The 16,897-nt window shown below is 39.3% G+C and overlaps 1 long non-coding RNA gene across 2 annotated transcripts in view; it reads right to left on the bottom strand.

The window, feature by feature from the left end:
* Positions 1-1,262: 1,262 nt before the first annotated feature.
* LOC309632770 overlaps positions 1,263-16,897 on the bottom strand; it is a 114,788-nt gene continuing 99,153 nt past the window's right edge. The window contains exons 4-5 of one of the 2 annotated variants that reach the window (XR_014247050.1): positions 15,472-15,667; positions 1,263-1,526 (exon numbers count right to left, since the gene is read on the bottom strand). This is a non-coding gene — a long non-coding RNA (uncharacterized lncRNA). The remainder of the gene's footprint in view (positions 1,527-15,471; positions 15,668-16,897) is intronic. The other variant, XR_014247051.1, reaches the window with a different exon arrangement.

The raw sequence follows: 16,897 nt of genomic DNA, 5'->3' as shown, positions 1-16,897 counted from the left end.
TCTATTACTCTTACCCTAACTCTACCCCTTTGTCATTTTGGGGGCCATTTTTTTCTGGCTGCGTTGGGTCTTTGTTGCTGGGCGCAGCTTTCTCTAGTTGCGGGGAGCGGGGGTTACTCTTCCCCTTGTGGTGCATGGGCTTCTCATTGCGGTGGCTTCTCTTGTTGTGGCTCACGGGCTCTAGAGAGCAGGCTCAGTAGTTGTGGCGCATGGGCTTAGTTGCTCTGCAGCATGTGGGATCTTCCTGGACCAGGGATCGAACCTGTGTCCCCTGCATTGGCAGGTGGATTCTTAACTATTGTGCCACCAGGGAAGTCCTTCGTGGCCACTTGACCTGAAGAAATATTAATGACAAATCTAGTCTTATTTGAAAATGAAAATCATAACAGTGTTTACCTCATAGGGATATTGTAAGATTCAAATGAAATAATTTGTATAAGAGGTGTGGCACTATGTTTTCCATTCTATAAGGGCTCAATAAATATCAGCTGTACAACGATTACTGCTCTCAATTCTGAACTCCTATTGTTCAAATATTTCCCAGTTGGAGTTTTAAAATAAAATCTAATAACTAGGCTAATATGCTATGTGGTTCTTCTAGGGTTCAAGCATTACTGTGAAGGATATTAGAAACCTTTCCTGAGTCAGTACTGCTTTTGAGGAAAAAATTGGGATACCTATTTGGAATGTATTTAACTCCAAAGAAATGGTCTGAGGTAACTGGTGGGAGATAGGACACAAAAACCTTTTAGACATCCTAATTGAATTAATCCTAATTGAATAAAATTCCTGAACAGCTCATTGCCACATCTGAAGAACAGTTTGGGTCTAAATGAGAATGACCAGAGAATATAGGAAATGTTCCTTCCTGCTCTTTTAAAAAATATTTTATATATTGAAATATAGATGATGTACAATATAATGTTAGTTTCAGGTGTACAACATAGTGAGGTAACATTTACAAACGTTACGAAGTAATTGGCATAACGTCTAGTAACCATCTGTCCCCATACAAAGTTATCATAGTATTACTGACAATATTCCCTATGCTGTATATTACATCCCTGCTCATTTATAAGTCAAAATTTGTACCTCTTAATCCTCTTTGCCTGTGCCTATTTTGCCCAACCCCTACCCCCTCCCCTCTGGCAACCATCTGTTTGTTCTCTGTATCTATAAGTCTGTTTTCATTTTGCTTGTTTGTTTTATCGTTTTTGGTTTTGTTTTTGAATTTTTAAATTTTTTTTATAGATTTTTAAAAAATTAATTAATTTATTTATTTTTGGCTGTGTTGGGTCTTCGTTTCTGTGCGAGGGCTTTCTCCAGTTGCGGCGAGTGGGGGCCACTCTTCATCGCGGTGCGCGGGCCTCTCACTGTCGCGGCCTCTCCTGTTGCAGAGCACAGGCTCCAGATGCACAGGCTCAGTAGCTGTGGCTCACAGGCTTAGTTGCTCCGCGGCATGTGGGATCCTCCCAGACCAGGGCTCGAACCTGTGTCCCCTACATTGGTAGGCAGTCTCTCAACCACTGCGCCACCAGGGAAGAATTTTATTTAATCTATTTTTTAAACAGCACGTACTTATTAGTTAACTATTTTATACATATTACTGTATATATGTCAATCCCAGTCTCCCAATTCATCCTACCACTACCACCCCCCCCCGCCACTTTCCCCCCTTGGTGTCCATATGTTTGTTCTCTACATCTGTGTCTCTATTTCTGGCCTGCAAACCGGTTCATCTGTACCATTTTTCTAGGTTCCACATATATGCGTTAATATACGATATTTGTTTTTCTCTTTCTGACTTACTTCACTCTGTATGACAGTCTCTAGATCCCACCATGTCTCTATAAATGACCCAATTTCGTTCCTTTTTATGACTGAGTAATATTCCATTGTATAAATGTACAACAACTTCTTTATCCATTCGTCTGTCGATGGGCATTTAGGTTGCTTCCATGACCTGGCTATTGTAAATACTGCTGCAATGAACATTGTGGTACATGACTCTTTTTGAATTGTGGTTTTCTCAGGGTATATGCCCAGTAGTGGGATTGCTGGGTCATATGGTAATTCTATTTTTAGTTTTTTAAGGAACCTCCATACTCTTCTCCATAGTGGCTGTATCAATTTACATTCCCACCAACAGTGCAAGAGGGTTCCCTTTTCTCCACACCCTCTCCAGCATTTGTTGTTTCTAGATTTTCTGATGATGCCCATTCTAACTGGTGTGAGGTGATACCTCATTGTAGTTTTGATTTGCATTTCTCTAATAATTAGTGATGTTGAGCAGCTTTTCATGTGCTTCTTGGCCATCTGTATGTCTTCTTTGGAGAAATGTCTATTTAGGTCTTCTGCCCATTTTTCGATTGGGTTGTTTGTTTTTTTAATATTGAGCTGTATGAGCTGTTTATATATTTTGGAGATTAATCCTTTGTCCATTGATTTGTTTGCAAATATTTTCTCCCATTCTGAGGGTCGTCTTTTCATCTTGTTTGTAGTTTCCTTTGCTTTGCAAAAGTTTTTAAGTTTCATTAGGTCCATTTTGTTTATTTTTGTTTTTATTTCCATTACTCTAGGAGGTGGATCAAAAAAGATCTTGCTGTGATTTATGTCAAAGAGTGTTCTGCCTATGTTTTCCTCTAAGAGTTTTAGAGTGTCCGGTCTTACATTTAGGTCTCTAATCCATTTTGAGTTCATTTTTGTGTATGGTGTTAAGGAGTGGTCTAATTTCATTCTTTTACATGTAGCTGTCCAGTTTTCCCAGCACCACTTATTGAAGAGAGTCTCTTTTCTCCAGTGTATATCCTTGCCTCCTTTGTCATAGATTAGTTGACCATAGGTTCATGGGTTTATCTTTGGGCGTTCTATCCTGTTCCATTGATCTATATTTCTGTTTTTGTGCCAGTACCATACTGTCTTGATTACTGTAGCTTTGTAGTATAGTCTGAAGTCAGCGAGTCTGATTCTTCCAGCTCCGTTTTTCCCCCTCAAGAATGCTTTGGCTATTCTGGGTCTTCTGTGTCTCCATACAAATTTTAAGATTTTTTTGTTCTAGTTCTGTAAAAAATGCCATTGGTAGTTTGATAGGGATTGCATTGAATCTGTAGATTGCTTTGGGTAGTATAGTTATTTTCACAATGTTGATTCTTCCAATCCAAGAACATGGTATATCTCTCCATCTGTTTGTGTCATCTTTGATTTCTTTCAACAGTTTCTTATAGTTTTCTGAGTACAGGTCTTTGACGTCCTTAGGTAGGTTTATTCCTAGGTATTTTATTCTCTTTGTTGCAATGGTAAATGGGAGTGTTTCCTTACGTTCTCTTTCAGATTTTTCAGCATTAGTGTATAGGAATGCAAGAAATTTCTGTGCATTAATTTTGTATCCTGCTACTTTACCAAATTCATTGATTAGCTCTAGTAGTTTTCTGGTGGCACCTTTAGGATTCTCTATTCTCTCTATTCTCTACCATATCATCTGCAAACAGTGACAGTTTTACTTCTTCTTTTCCAATTTGTATTCCTTTTATTTCTTTTTCTTCTCTGATTGCCATGGCTAGGACTTCCAAAACTATGTTGAATAATAGTGGTGAGAGTGGACATCCTTGTCTTGCTCCTGATCTTAGAGGAAATGCTTTCAGTTTTTTACCACTGAGAATGATGTTTGCTGTGGGTTTGTCGTATATGGCCTTTATTATGTTGAGGTAGGTTCCTTCTATGCCCACTTTCTGGAGAGTTTTTATCATAAATTGGTGTTGAATTTTGTCAAAAGCTTTTTCTGCATCAATTGAGATGATCATATGGTTTTTATTCTTCAATTTGTTAATATGGTGTATCACATTGACTGATTTGCGTATACTGAAGAATTCTTGCATCCCTGGGATAAATCCCACTTGATCATGGTGTTTGATCCTTTTAATGTGTTGTTGGATTCTGTTTGCTAGTAATTTGTTGAGGAATTTTGCATCTATATTCATCAGTGATATTTGATATTGATACTACAAAAATATATATTTTTGTAGTATCTGTGTCTGGTTTTGTTATCAGGGTGATGGTGGCCTCATAGAATGAGTTTGGGAGTGCTCCTTCCTCTGCTATTTTTTGGAAGAGTTTGAGAAGGATGGGTGTTAGCTCTTCTCTAAATGTTTTATAGAATTCACCTGTGAAGCCATATGGTCCTGGACTCTTGTTTGCTGAAAGATTTTTAATCACGGTATCAGTATCATTACTTGTGACTGGTCTGTTCATATTTTCTATTTCTTCCTGGTTCAGTCTTAGAAGGTTGTGCTTTGCTAAGAATTTGTCCATTTCTTCCAGGTTGTCCACTTTATTTGCATAGAGTTGCTTGTAGTAGTCTCTTACGATGCTTTGTATTTCTGCGGTGTCCATTGTAACTTCTCCTTTTTCATTTCTACTTTTATTGATTTGAGTACTCTCCCTCTTTTTCTTGATGAGTCTGGCTAAAGGTTTATCCATGTTGTTTATCTTCTCAAAGAACCAGCTTTTAGTTTTATTGATCTTTGCTATTGTTTCTATTTCATTTATTTCTGCTCTGATCTTTATGGTTTTTTTCCTTCTACTAACTTTGGTTTTTTTTGTTCTTTTTTCTGTAGTTCCTTTAGGTGTAAGGTTAGATTGTTTATTTGAGATTTTTCTTGTTTCTTGAGGTAGGCTTGTATTGCTATAAACTTCCCTCTTAGAGCTGCTTTTGCTGCCTCCCATAAGTTTTGGATCATCATGTTTTCTTTGTAATTTGTCTCTAGGTATTTTTTGACTTCTTCTTTGATTTCTTCAGTGATCTCTTTGTTATTTAGTAACGTATTGTTTAGCCTCCATGTGTTTGTGTTTTTTATGTTTTTTTCCCTGTAATTGATTTCTAATCTCACAGCGTTGTTGGAAAAGATGCTTGATATGATTTCAATTTTCTTAAATTTACCGAGGCTTGATTTGTGACCCAAGATGTGATCTATCCTGGAGAATGTTCTGTGTGCACTTGAGAAGAAAGTGTAATCTGCTGGTTTTGGATGGAATGTCCTATAAATATCAATTAAATTTATCTGGTCTATTGTGTCTTTTAAAGCTTGTGTTTCCTTATTAATTTTCTGTCTAGATGACCTGTCCATTGGTGTAAGTGAGGTGCTAAAGTCCCCCACTATTATTGTGTTACTGTCGATTGAGGTGCTCCTATGTTGGGTGCATGTATATTTATAATTGTTGCATCTTCTTCTTGGATTTATCCCTTGATCATTATGTAGTGTCCTTCCTTGTCTCTTGTGACATTCTTTATTTTAAAATCTATTTTATCTTATATGAGTATGGCCAGTCCAGCTTTCTTTTGATTTCTATTTGCATGGAATCTCTTTTTCCATCCCCTCACTTTCAGTCTGTATGTGTCCCAAGGTCTGAAGTGGGTCTCTTGGAGACAGCATATAGATGGGTCTTGTTTTCATATCCATTCAGCAAGCCTGTGTCTTTTGGTTGGAGCATTTAATCCATTCATGTTTAAGGTAATTATTGATATGTATGTTCCTATTACCATTTTCTTAATCGTTATGGGTTTGTTTTTGTAGGTCCTTTTCTTCTCTTGTGTTTCCCACTTAGAGAAGTTCCTTTAGCATTTGTTGTAGAGCTGGTTTGGTAGTGCTGAATTCTCTTAGCTTTTGCTTGTCTGTAAAGCTTTTGATTTCTCTGTCGAATCTGAATGAGATCCTTGCTAGGTAGAGTAATCTTGGTTGTAGTTTCTTCCCTTTCATCACTTTAAATATATTGTGCCACTCCCTTCTGGCTTGTAGAGTTTCTGCTGAGAAATCAGCTGTTAACTTATGGGAGTTCCCTTGTATGTTATTTGTCATTTTTCCCTTGTTGCTTTCAATAATTTTTCTTTGTCCTTAATTTTTGTCAATTTGATTACTATGTGCCTTGGCATGTTTCTCCTTGGGTTTATCCTGCCTGGGACTCTCTGTGCTTCCTGGACTTGGGTGGCTATTTCCTTTCCCATGTTAGGGAAGTTTTTGACTATAATCTCTTCAAATATTTTCTTGGGTCCTTTGTCTCTCTCTTCTCCTTCTGGGACCCCTATAATGTGAATGTTGTTGTGTTTAATATTGTCCCAGAGGTCTCTTAGGCTGTCTTCATTTCTTTTCATTCTGTTCCACGGCAGTGAATTCCACCATTCTGTCTTCCAGGTCACTTATCCATTCTTCTGCCTCAGCTATTCTGCTATTGATTCCTTCTAGTGTATTTTACATTTCAGTTATTGTATTGTTCATCTCTGTTTGTTTATTCTTTAATTCTTCCACGTGTTTGTTCTTTAATTCTTCTAGGTCTTTGCTAAACATTTCTTGCATCTTCTCGATCTTTGCCTCCATTCTTTTTCCGAGGTCCTGGATCATCTTCACTATCATTATTCTGAATTCTTTTTCTGGAAGGTTGCCTATCTCCACTTCATTTAGTTGTTTTCCTGGGGTTTTATCTTGTTCCTTCATCTGGTACATAGTCCTCTGCCTTTTCATTTTGTCTATCTTTATTTGAATGTGGTTTTCCTTCCACAGCCTGCAGAATTGTAGTTCTTCTTGTTTCTACTGTCTGCCCTCTGGTGGATGAGTCTATCTAAGAAGCTTGTGCAAGCTTCCTGATGGGAGGGACTGGTGGTGGATAGAGCTGGGTGTTGCTCTGGTGGGCAGAGCTCAGTAAAACTGTAATCCGCTTGTCTGCTGATGGGTGTGGTTGAGTTCCCTCCCTGTTGTTTGTTTGGCCTGAGGTGACCCAGCACTGGAGCCTACTCGGCTCTTTGGTGGGGCTAGTGGCGGACTCTGGGAGGGCTCATGCCAAGGGGTGCTTCCCAGAACTTCTGCTGCCAGTGTCCTTGTCCCCATGGTGAGCTACAGCTACCCCCTGCCTCTGCAGGAGGCCCTCCAACACTAGCAGGCCTGCTTCAGTCTCCTATGGGGTCACTGCTCCTTCCCCTGGGTCCCGATGCGCACAGTACTTTGTGTGTGCCCTCCAAGAGTGGAGTCTCTGTTTCCCCCAGTCCTGTCAAAGTCCTGCAATCAAATCCCGTTAGCCTTCAAAGTGTGACTCTCTAGGAATTCCTCCTCCCTTTGCTGGGACCCCAGGTTGGGAAGCCTGACATGGGGCTCAGAACCTTCACTCCAGTGGGTGGACTTCTGTGGTATAAGTGTCCTCCAGTTTGTGAGTCACCCACCCAGCAGTTATGGGATTTGATTTTATTGTGATTGCGCCCCTCCTACCATCTCATTGCGGCTTCCCCTTTGTCTTTGGGTGTGGGGTATCTTTTTTGGTGAGTTCCAGTGTCTTCCTGTCGATGATTGTTCAGCAGTTAGTTGTGATTCTGGTGCTCTCGCGAGAGGGAGTGAGTGCACATCTTTCTACTCCACCATCTTGAACCAATCTCTGCCTTGTTTGTTTTTTAGATTCCACATATAACTGAGATCATGGGGTATTTGTCTTTCTCTGACTTATTTCTCTTACCATAATACCTTATATATCCATCCTTGTTGTTGCAAATAACAAGATTTCATTTTTTATGGCTGAGTAATATTTCTCTGTGTGTGTGTGTATGTATGTATGAAGGTGTATATATATGTGTGTGTGTGTGTGTGTGTGTGTGTGTGTGTGTGTGTGTCACATCTTCTTTATCCATTCTTCTATTGGTGGACACTTACATTGCGTCCGTATCTTGGCTTTTGTAAATAATGCCGCAATGAACATAGAGGTGCATATATCTTTTCGAATTAGTGTTTTTGTTTTCATTAGGTAAATACCCAGAATTGAAATTGCTGGATCATATGGTAGTTCTATTTTTAATTTTTTGAAGAATCTCCATACTGTTTTCCACAGTGGTTACAATTAACAATCCTACCAACAGTGCTCAAGGGTTCCCTTTTCTCCACATCCTCACCAACACTTGTTATCTTTTGTCTTTTTGATAACAGCCATTCTGACAGGTGTGAGGTGATATCTCATAGTGGTTTTGATTTGCATTTCCCTGATGATTAGTGATGTTGAGCATATTTTCATGTGTCTGTTAGCCATCTGTATGTCTTTTTTGGAAAAATGTTTATTTAGGTTCCCTTCCCATATTTTAATCAGGTTGTTTGTTTTTTTGCTATTGAGTTGTATGAGTTTTTTAAAAAAATATATTTTGGATATTAAACCCATATGGAACATATTGTTTGCAAATATCTTCTCCCATTCAGTAGGTGGCTTTTTCATTTTATTGATGCTTTCCTTTGCTGAGCAAATGCTTTTTAGTTTGATGTAGTACTATTTGGTTATTTTTGCTTTTGTTTCTTTTGCCTGAGGAGACATATCCAAAAAAATATTGCTAAGACAAATGCCAAAGAGTGTACTGCCTATGTTTTCTCCCAGGAGTTTTATGGTTTCAGTTCTTATATTTGTCTTTAATCCATTTTGAGTTTATTTTTGTATATGCTGTGAGAAGGTAGTCCAGTTTCATTCTTTTGCATGTAACTGTCCAGTTTTTCCAACACCACTTATTCAAGAGGCTGTTTTTTTCCCATTGTGTAGTTTTGCCTCCTTTGTTGCAGGTTAATTGATCATATAAGTGTGGGTGTATTTCTGGGACTCTTTCCTGTTCTGTCTAAAGACAAACCTCTGTGGCATTTACCCATGAAATGCAGCTTTTCAGAACTGAGTGTAAGTCCCGGAGGTCCTTTACCCATGAAATTCCTTTTCCCTCTCCGTTTAGAACTCTTCCCTCATACCACTCCCTCTATGTGGGCCTCCAGTAACTGTCAGCTCTTATACAAAGGGCCACACAAGGACTGCCCCTCCAACCAGCCAGAGCACACAGGCCAACTTTTAATAGTAACTGCAAAAAGTTGGGGCAAAAGAGAAACATAATTTCCTTCACAGAGCTGTAATGGCTCTGATTAAGACCAAGGGTCCTGAAGTCAGACAGACCTGAATTTAAATATTAGTTCAAACAATCAATTTCTTTTTTTTTTTTTTGAGTTCAGCAAGAGAAACAGTTTTATTTCCTGATTTTTAAATCCAGGGCTATGAGTTTAAATACATTTCAATTTATAATGTGTTGGAAGGTTTTACATAATGTATTTTTTTAACATCTTTATTGGAGTATAATTGCTTTCCTAAACTTAGGCATAGTGTATAATGTTATTAAATAATACATATTTCATGGGATTGTAATGAAGAGGAAGTGAAGTAATTGTAAAGTGCTTCACAGATTGGCCAGCATATAGTGAACATTTAATAATCAACAGCTAGTATTATTTTTTCCTCAAAATATTTTGTCTGCCAGCAATCATGAAATTCAGTCTTGTATAGATTCCATGACTAGGACTTGGAGAAGAAAAATGGTCTGAACAATTCAGACAATTATTTTTTCCCTATAGAATCAAGGGAGGCATTTTTGTTCTTAAATATCCAGATTGTCCATGTCACTTTTCTTATCCAGGTACTTGCCAGATCTACACCTCACTTTTATGCAACTGGAAAACATTAAAAAAGTTGTATGTACACACACATACACACACATGCTTAAGTATTATATATGAATATACCTTCTATAACATTTTGCTCATCTGTTCTCTCCTATGACTGTAACCCTCTGAGATAGGTTTTATATTATCTCATTTTATGATTAAAGGAAAAGGGAAGCAACTTGGCCAGGCTAAACGCCTTGCAGTTGATTAGGGACAGAGCTGGGGTGTCCTGACCCCTTTCCAGTTTTTCTTCCTTTGTACTGCTCTGATGACCATGGAAACGAAATGCACTAGAACTTGGATACCAAAGAAGTTTCAGCTGACAGGTAACCAAAGGAAACAGCATGGCTGAAATCCAGTTAAAAGTTAAAATCCCGTTGGGCAATGTCTCTTTCACTGACAAAAGGAATTGCTGTCATATCCCCATCTAGCCACTTTGCAAACAGCGGGAATGTTAGCAAGAGCTCACAGTGAACAGTGAATGCTTCCTAAGGGAGCAGTGATTGCTTTGGCTGGGTTCTGCTGTAGCAGTTTCCTGGTGATGAAGAGACTGTAGTCAGACAATCAGAGGCGGTAACCATTTTCTAATAACCACCTCAGGCTTTTGGCACCTAATTCTCTGGCACTGTCTAGGGAAGTGTTTTATGTTATTTCATGCTACTTGTCAAGTCAAGCTGCTTGTCTAATTTTGCTGGGAAATGTGACACTGCCGGTCAAATCGCTCACCACAGTGAGATCCAGTGTGTGCCTTGCAAAGTGCTCAGAGGGCTGTGATCGTCTCTGACAAGCATACGGCAGAGAGAAATTTTTTTTAATGGCCCCAGTTTATACAGTTTTTCCATCTGTGGTTCCATGGTGTTTTGAAATCAGGTTGTGGCCCTGAGTTAATGACACAAGGAAACACTTTGATGCTCGTATTGCCTACTTGGTTTTTTTGAACCTCACATGGACTGGCTTCATCCTGTCCCCAAGTTCATAAGCCTCTATCTTCCTCTCCGCTTCCTGTGCAGGCTTCCTCTGGTTTGTGGGCTGTGCACTTCATCTTGTTCCTTCAAGGCAAGCACTGAGCCTCTGGTCAAACAGAGTTTCTGTGGTGGCTCCTGCTATCTGCTTATCACCCAATCCCAGGCTCAGGTTTTCCTTCCTTATTTTTTTATACCTGAAATAGCTCTTTTCCAATTTGTCTATAGCTTTCTCTTTCAACTTTCTCCCCCCTCCTCATAGTAATTAAGCAGGGGTTATGCTCCTTTTCCAGATCTTGATTTTGTAATACTTTTATTGCTAAAGAGTTATGTCGATGAGACTAATCTAAATATGTTAAACTTGGTACTGATTAGATGACTTCATAAACACTCCTTGACAGTTTTTTGTGAAAGAGCTTGCTTGAAATCTCTGCTAATGTAGCCGAATTTCCTTCTAAAGGCAGTTACATATAATGCCTCTTAAAGGGAAGTATCTAAATTTGCAGTTTGGCAGCCTCTTCCTGGGACTCTGGAGGGTTAATAAGTCATGGAGATTACATCTTCATGTGGGAAATATGAAGGCTCCAATGTGGATAAATACTACTTAAGAAGACCCTACATTACAAGGAAGGTTGGAGATATTCTGGAGACCCATAAAATGCTCCCTTTGTACCAATTATCACAGTGAACTTTCTCCTTCTAGTTTATGTTATATTCACATTGAATCATTCCAGGGATTTTGCTTTTAGCCTGCATATACTGTGTATGTTTCTCATCTGGGTAGATAAACCAGCCTTATAGATTTAAAGGAGATTGCATGAGCTGCTGCTGGGAAGTTTTTCTTGAGTTAGTTAAGAACCTGTGAAACTTAGTCCTTGATATTTCACTAGCTGTCATTTGTAATAAAATCTACTTTAGCCTAGGGTTAAGTGATGAATCTGGTCCTCACAGCATGTGGGGGATCCTGGGGGTCAAATAAAGGGAAACTCTCTGACTTCCCCACAGACTTATGCTGAGACCTTAATTGAGGGGCTTACTGCTTCTCCCACTAAAAAAACTGCAAATTTTAACACTTTCCTCAACCAAAAATAAAATTATAAGATTGTAATACTCTTCCAGTGCCCTTGAAATTGTCAGAGGCTGCCCGGAGGCTTCCCAAGAGCTGGACTGGCTCTGACTCAGTCACTGTTTCATCCATAGAGTCTTACATGATGCCTGGAGCATACAGAAGGCACTCAGTGAATGAAATGAGTGAATGAAAGGAAAGATAGGACCAGAGTCACATTTTAGCAGCCTAATTATATATTTTCAGGGTGATGTATTTAAAAAGGGACAGTGATAACACATTTCTAAAAGGAGATGAATGGCATATTTAACACTTTCCAAGAAGAAGGAATTCCGTTTCTATCACTTGATCTAGGTTTTCAATTACAGAAACATTGAGAATTCCTTGTGGCTGAATATGGGTGAATCTTTAAGGCAGTTGAAGACCCAGGCTGCCCTTGTGGACATCAATACTCCCAAGGAGCACTTTCCATGAAGAAAAGTGTGGGCTTGCTGTCTTTGCATCAAAACTCCTAGAATTTGGCTGAATGCCTGGTTTGTCCCAGGACATTAGTCAGCCCACAAATCCCACATTTGTTTATTCAGACCAGAGCAAGTGAATACTGCCATTCTCCCATCTCCTTTGTTGGCAAATGCTTTGTTAACCTGAATTGAGTTCTGCAACACAAAACGAAGTGACTAATCTTTTGGGAGTTTCCCCCTCCCGGGTTCTTGTATGAGCAACTAAATGTATAGACCACAAAGTCCCACACTGCCGTTTTCCCTCATGCTGCCCCTTTATTCTGATGGCTCCACATTGTACTTAAGGAAACCAATACCTTCCAGAGTGTGGTGGAACTGGCGCCACCATTAAGAAAAGGAGGTTACTGGACTTTTTAGTGTAGCAGCAAAGGGGGGCCACGTTGATTATTTACACTTATGTAGTCTACTGCTGGGCATCTGCAAGGATCATCACCTTGCACTCTCAGAAAATTTTCTACCTCTGAATATGTGGGTCTGAAAGTGCAGGAAGGAGAAATTTGAACAAAAAACAACCAGTTTGGATGATCACAAATATGTGGTAGATCTGGCATATGCAACTAAAAAGAATGCATACCCTTAATCACTAGGCTATTTGTCTATCTACAAATATGTGTAAAGGCCTAAATTTTTTAGCAAAAGTCTGAGGGTCTAATTTGTAAATTGCCGTTGACCACAAAAGAGTGATTAGTTTCAAAAGAGAACTGTTTTGCAACATGATACAAAAAAAGAGGAGGGGATAAAGGAAATCATAAAAATTAACATTCATGACATTAAATCCTAGTTGTTTTTATATCATGTTGCACATAGCAGCTTGGCAAATAATTCTCCCTCATTAAGCTTGTAGAAATTCTATTTGATTTATAAAGTTTTGACTCTGACTGTATTTACCATTGATAACCTGTTTTTCTCTCTCCTCTTCCTCCAACTCTTAGCCAGAACTACTTTCCAATGACTTCTTTCTACCACACTTCTCCTCCTCAGTGTAAGAGGATGAAAGCACATGATGACATTTGAAGCAAGAAGATTGAAGAATTGCTGCCTGCTAACCCAAGGCTTGGATTAGTACAATCTTTTTAGCTTTTTACTGTGAAGTTCAGGGATCACAAATGTTGTTTCATCCATGGAACTTTTGCAACTTGTTATTTTCATACCTGAGATCTGGGGGAAAGTTTAGTCTAAATGGCTTCTAAAATAGCCATTAGCTCAGGAGATATGCAGCCAATGCATATGACAGGAGCTTTGCTCATACTACCCTGTTTTTTGGTCATGTAGTTTTTGGTTTTTTTTTTAATGATGTCATTTTAAAACTTTGCTTTTTGGGAATGATTCCCCCCACTATTTTTCTATAGAGGGTCAGGAAAATGCATAAATAATTTCTGGGCTTGGGTGCAGAAGATACACATGCTGACAAACAGAAATCTAAAGTGTTAAAGGAGATTGTCCTTTGAAGAAACTTTTCCAGGCTTGAGTTCTATATTTTTGGATTTGACTCAGTGAAAAATCTTTACTGAGTACCTAGTATATGCCCAGCATTCTGCTGCATTATAGGGGTTGGGGGACTATAGTCCAGTTGGGATACAGGAAGGATGGAGAGAGAATACATATAGTTACAGCACAAGGCAGAATAAGTTATAGTATACAATGGGCTATGGAATATTGTGGAGGAAGAGAGCATTTTTAATGAGTGGAGTCAGGAAATGCATTACCAAGGTGATGGCATTCTTCCTGGGTCATGAAGGATAGATAGGATTTTGGCAGGTGAGGAGCCATTCTAATGCAAGAGAACAATAATAGAAAAAGCCCAGTGGTCCACTGAGGGTAGGAGCAGGGAAATAAAGGGCGGCTGGGTTTATACTGTGATTACTGAGCTGCAGGCACGCAGTTGTCCACGCCCTCCTCCTTGAACCACTTTTTAAAAAAAATATAAATTTATTTATTTATTTATGTTTGGCTGTGTTGGGTCTTTGTTGCTGAGCGTGGGCTTTTCTCTAGTTGCGGCGAGCGGGGGCTACTCCTTGTTGTGGTGCGCGGGCTTCTCACTGCAGTGGCTTCCCTTGTGGCACAGCACGGGCTCTAGGTGTGCGGGCTTCAGTAGTTGTGGCTCGCGGGCTCTAGAGTGCAGGCTCAGTAGTTGTGGCACACGGGCTTAGTTGCTCCGCGGCATGTGGGCTCTTCCCAGACCAGGGCTCGAACCCGTGTCCCCTGCATTGGCAGGTGGATACTTAACCACTGTGCCACCAGGGAAGCCCTGAACCACTGTTTACTCCAGAGTCACAGCATCCTCCTGACTCTGACAGTCTTACCAGCCATTGCTTCTCAGTCACCTTTCTTGGGTGCTCTTCCTCAGCCTGAGCTCTGCATGTCGAAAGGCTTCAGCATCAGTTTTTTAGCTTTCTTCACCTGAGTTGCTATCATTTAAATATTAAATATTTAACATCTACATGCCAGTAATCTCCAAATCAGTAACTTTCCCCATGACCCATGCCCTGACCTCTAGGCTGTATATCAAATTGTCTACCCAACATCTTCACTTTTGATGGCTAAATATCAGGTTTCTTGATTCTTTGCTTCCCCCCTCTGCTGAAATCCTGCTCATCCACCAGTCTTCTCTATCTTAGTTAATGGGCCTGCCATCCACCGAGTTGCTTAGGTGTCCCCCAAACTAGATGTTATTCTAGATATAGCCTTTTCTCTCACCTTCACCATATAATAACAAGTATTTTGAGTCCACCTCTACCCCACCCCAAATAAGTGACTATTGTTTTTTGTTATAAGTTTTATGGTAGTAAGATTTGCCTCTAAATGTACATGAATTATCTTGATAAAAATAAATATTAAATTAAAATATTACTTTCACAGAGATTGTCTCTTGGTTCCTTTCCAGAAATTAGCTCATAAGTTATCCAGAAGAGCCATGTATTCTTAAGTTTGCATGTGTATTGGAATTTATTTTTCCCATCTTCTAAAAGAGTGTTCACATTTTCTTGCCTTTCAGACCCAGTTGCTATGGATTAGATACACAAATACATGTCCCTGTGTATGTGTTTCATAGTAAAAATAACAATAATGATGAAAATGATAGTATTACTAATACTATTAATAATTAGCACCTATTAAGACCTGCAGGCACTGCAATAAGCATTGTACATTCACTGATGGTTTAAACCTCACAGTGACACTATGGGATGGATACTGTTACTGTCCTCATCTTAGATCTGCCCAAGGTCACACAGCTGGGAAGAGGCAGAGACTCAGGACATGGACCTACTTCTGCCAGACTCCAAAGCCCATGTTTTTAACCAAAAGTAATTTAAAATTCTGAACCACTGAATAGAGGTAGATGCAGCTTCTAGTGCAAAGAATATTTTGGCTGTCACACTCAGGAAGATATAAAGATATAGCTCTAGAAAGATGATACAGTATAAAAAACTGACCTCTTTACATCACCTTTCCATAGGCCTCATGGTGTATTCTTATATAATTTTCAAGGTAACTTCGTCTTTGGGGAATGCTGAAAAATTGCCATTCATTAATTTTTTTCCTCTAACATTCATCTCTTCTCAGTCTCTCCAATGGACAACTTCACTGACATCAAAAGTGTAATGAGAGAAACCAGGGAGAAACATGAACCTAACAAGAGGATAAAAGGAATTATTAGAAAAGTTTTCCAGAGGAAGAACATTCCTTGTAGCCATTTCAACCTTTCTTTCTTTCTGTATTTGATAGTGAGAGTACCACATAAGCCTGAATGAAAACAGAACGAGATGGAATCAGTCAGGATAAACCAGGTTATGCTATGATAAAAAACAGTCTCAAAATCTCAGTGGTTTAAAAAGCAAAAGGTTATTCTCATTCAAGACATATCCCCATCAATGGTCACATTCTGTGATATATTCTCCTTCTATCCAGCATCTATCTGTACCCCTATTTCTTCACTCTGGGCACAAGTGCCGTTATTGTCTTCATGTAGAAACTGCCTCAGGAGAGCCTCCTGGACACAGAAGTTCTTTGATTGATTGACTGATTGATTTTGTTTGAGGCTTTAAATTCTTCCCTGGAAGGCTGATTACCCCCCGTGCCTTCTTTCCTTGGGTTTTGGGCCATTCTGCAGTTGGAATAGTCTACTTTGTGCTTCTTGAAGATATCTTTCGCTCTGAGAGCCCCCTCTAAAAGTATTGTCGAATTTTTAGCATGGACTTTAGAAGCAGACGAGTTGGCTCTGCCACCTACTAGTTGTGTGGTATCGTGAAATGTCTTAACCTCTTTCAGCTTTAGTTTCCTTATATGAACAGGGCTGTTATTCCTTATTTGAACAGGGAAGTGATTGGATTTGAGAGAAAGCCAGGAGATAATATTAGTAGAAATTGTTGATGAATTGGGTGAAGCAGAGGGGGGAGGCAAGGATGACTACCAGTTTTCTATCTTGACTAATGGGTGGTGATGCCTTTTACTGAGGAGGAGATAAGAGAAGCGATGTGTGTGTCTGTGTGTGTGTGTGTGAGACAGAGAAAGAGAGAGACAGAGAGAGAGAACAATTTAGAACATGAGGATTTGAGATACTTTCTAGATATATAAGTGGAAATGTTGAGTTAAAGCTTTAATGGTATATTGGCGAGTGATCTGGACTGATAATAGAGATTTCAAAGTCCTTTGCATAAAAAGATAATTGAAGCTATAGGAGTAGATGAGATACACTTCTGAAAATGAGCAGAGAAGAGAGCTTAGTGTGAGCCCTGAGAACTTCTCTATTTAATGGTCTCTAGAGAGAGTAGAGGATTCTTCCAAAAAATTAGCTTTTATGACACCACACTCCCTCCTTTTCCTCTTACCTCTCTGGACATCAATTTTTTTTTCAGTGAA

This window comes from Balaenoptera borealis, assembly GCF_965194805.1.
Source record: "Balaenoptera borealis genome assembly, chromosome: 8".
NCBI lineage: Eukaryota > Metazoa > Chordata > Mammalia > Artiodactyla > Balaenopteridae > Balaenoptera > Balaenoptera borealis.
The sequence above is the reverse complement of the archived record's forward strand: the minus strand, read 5'-3'. Positions and strand labels throughout refer to the sequence as shown.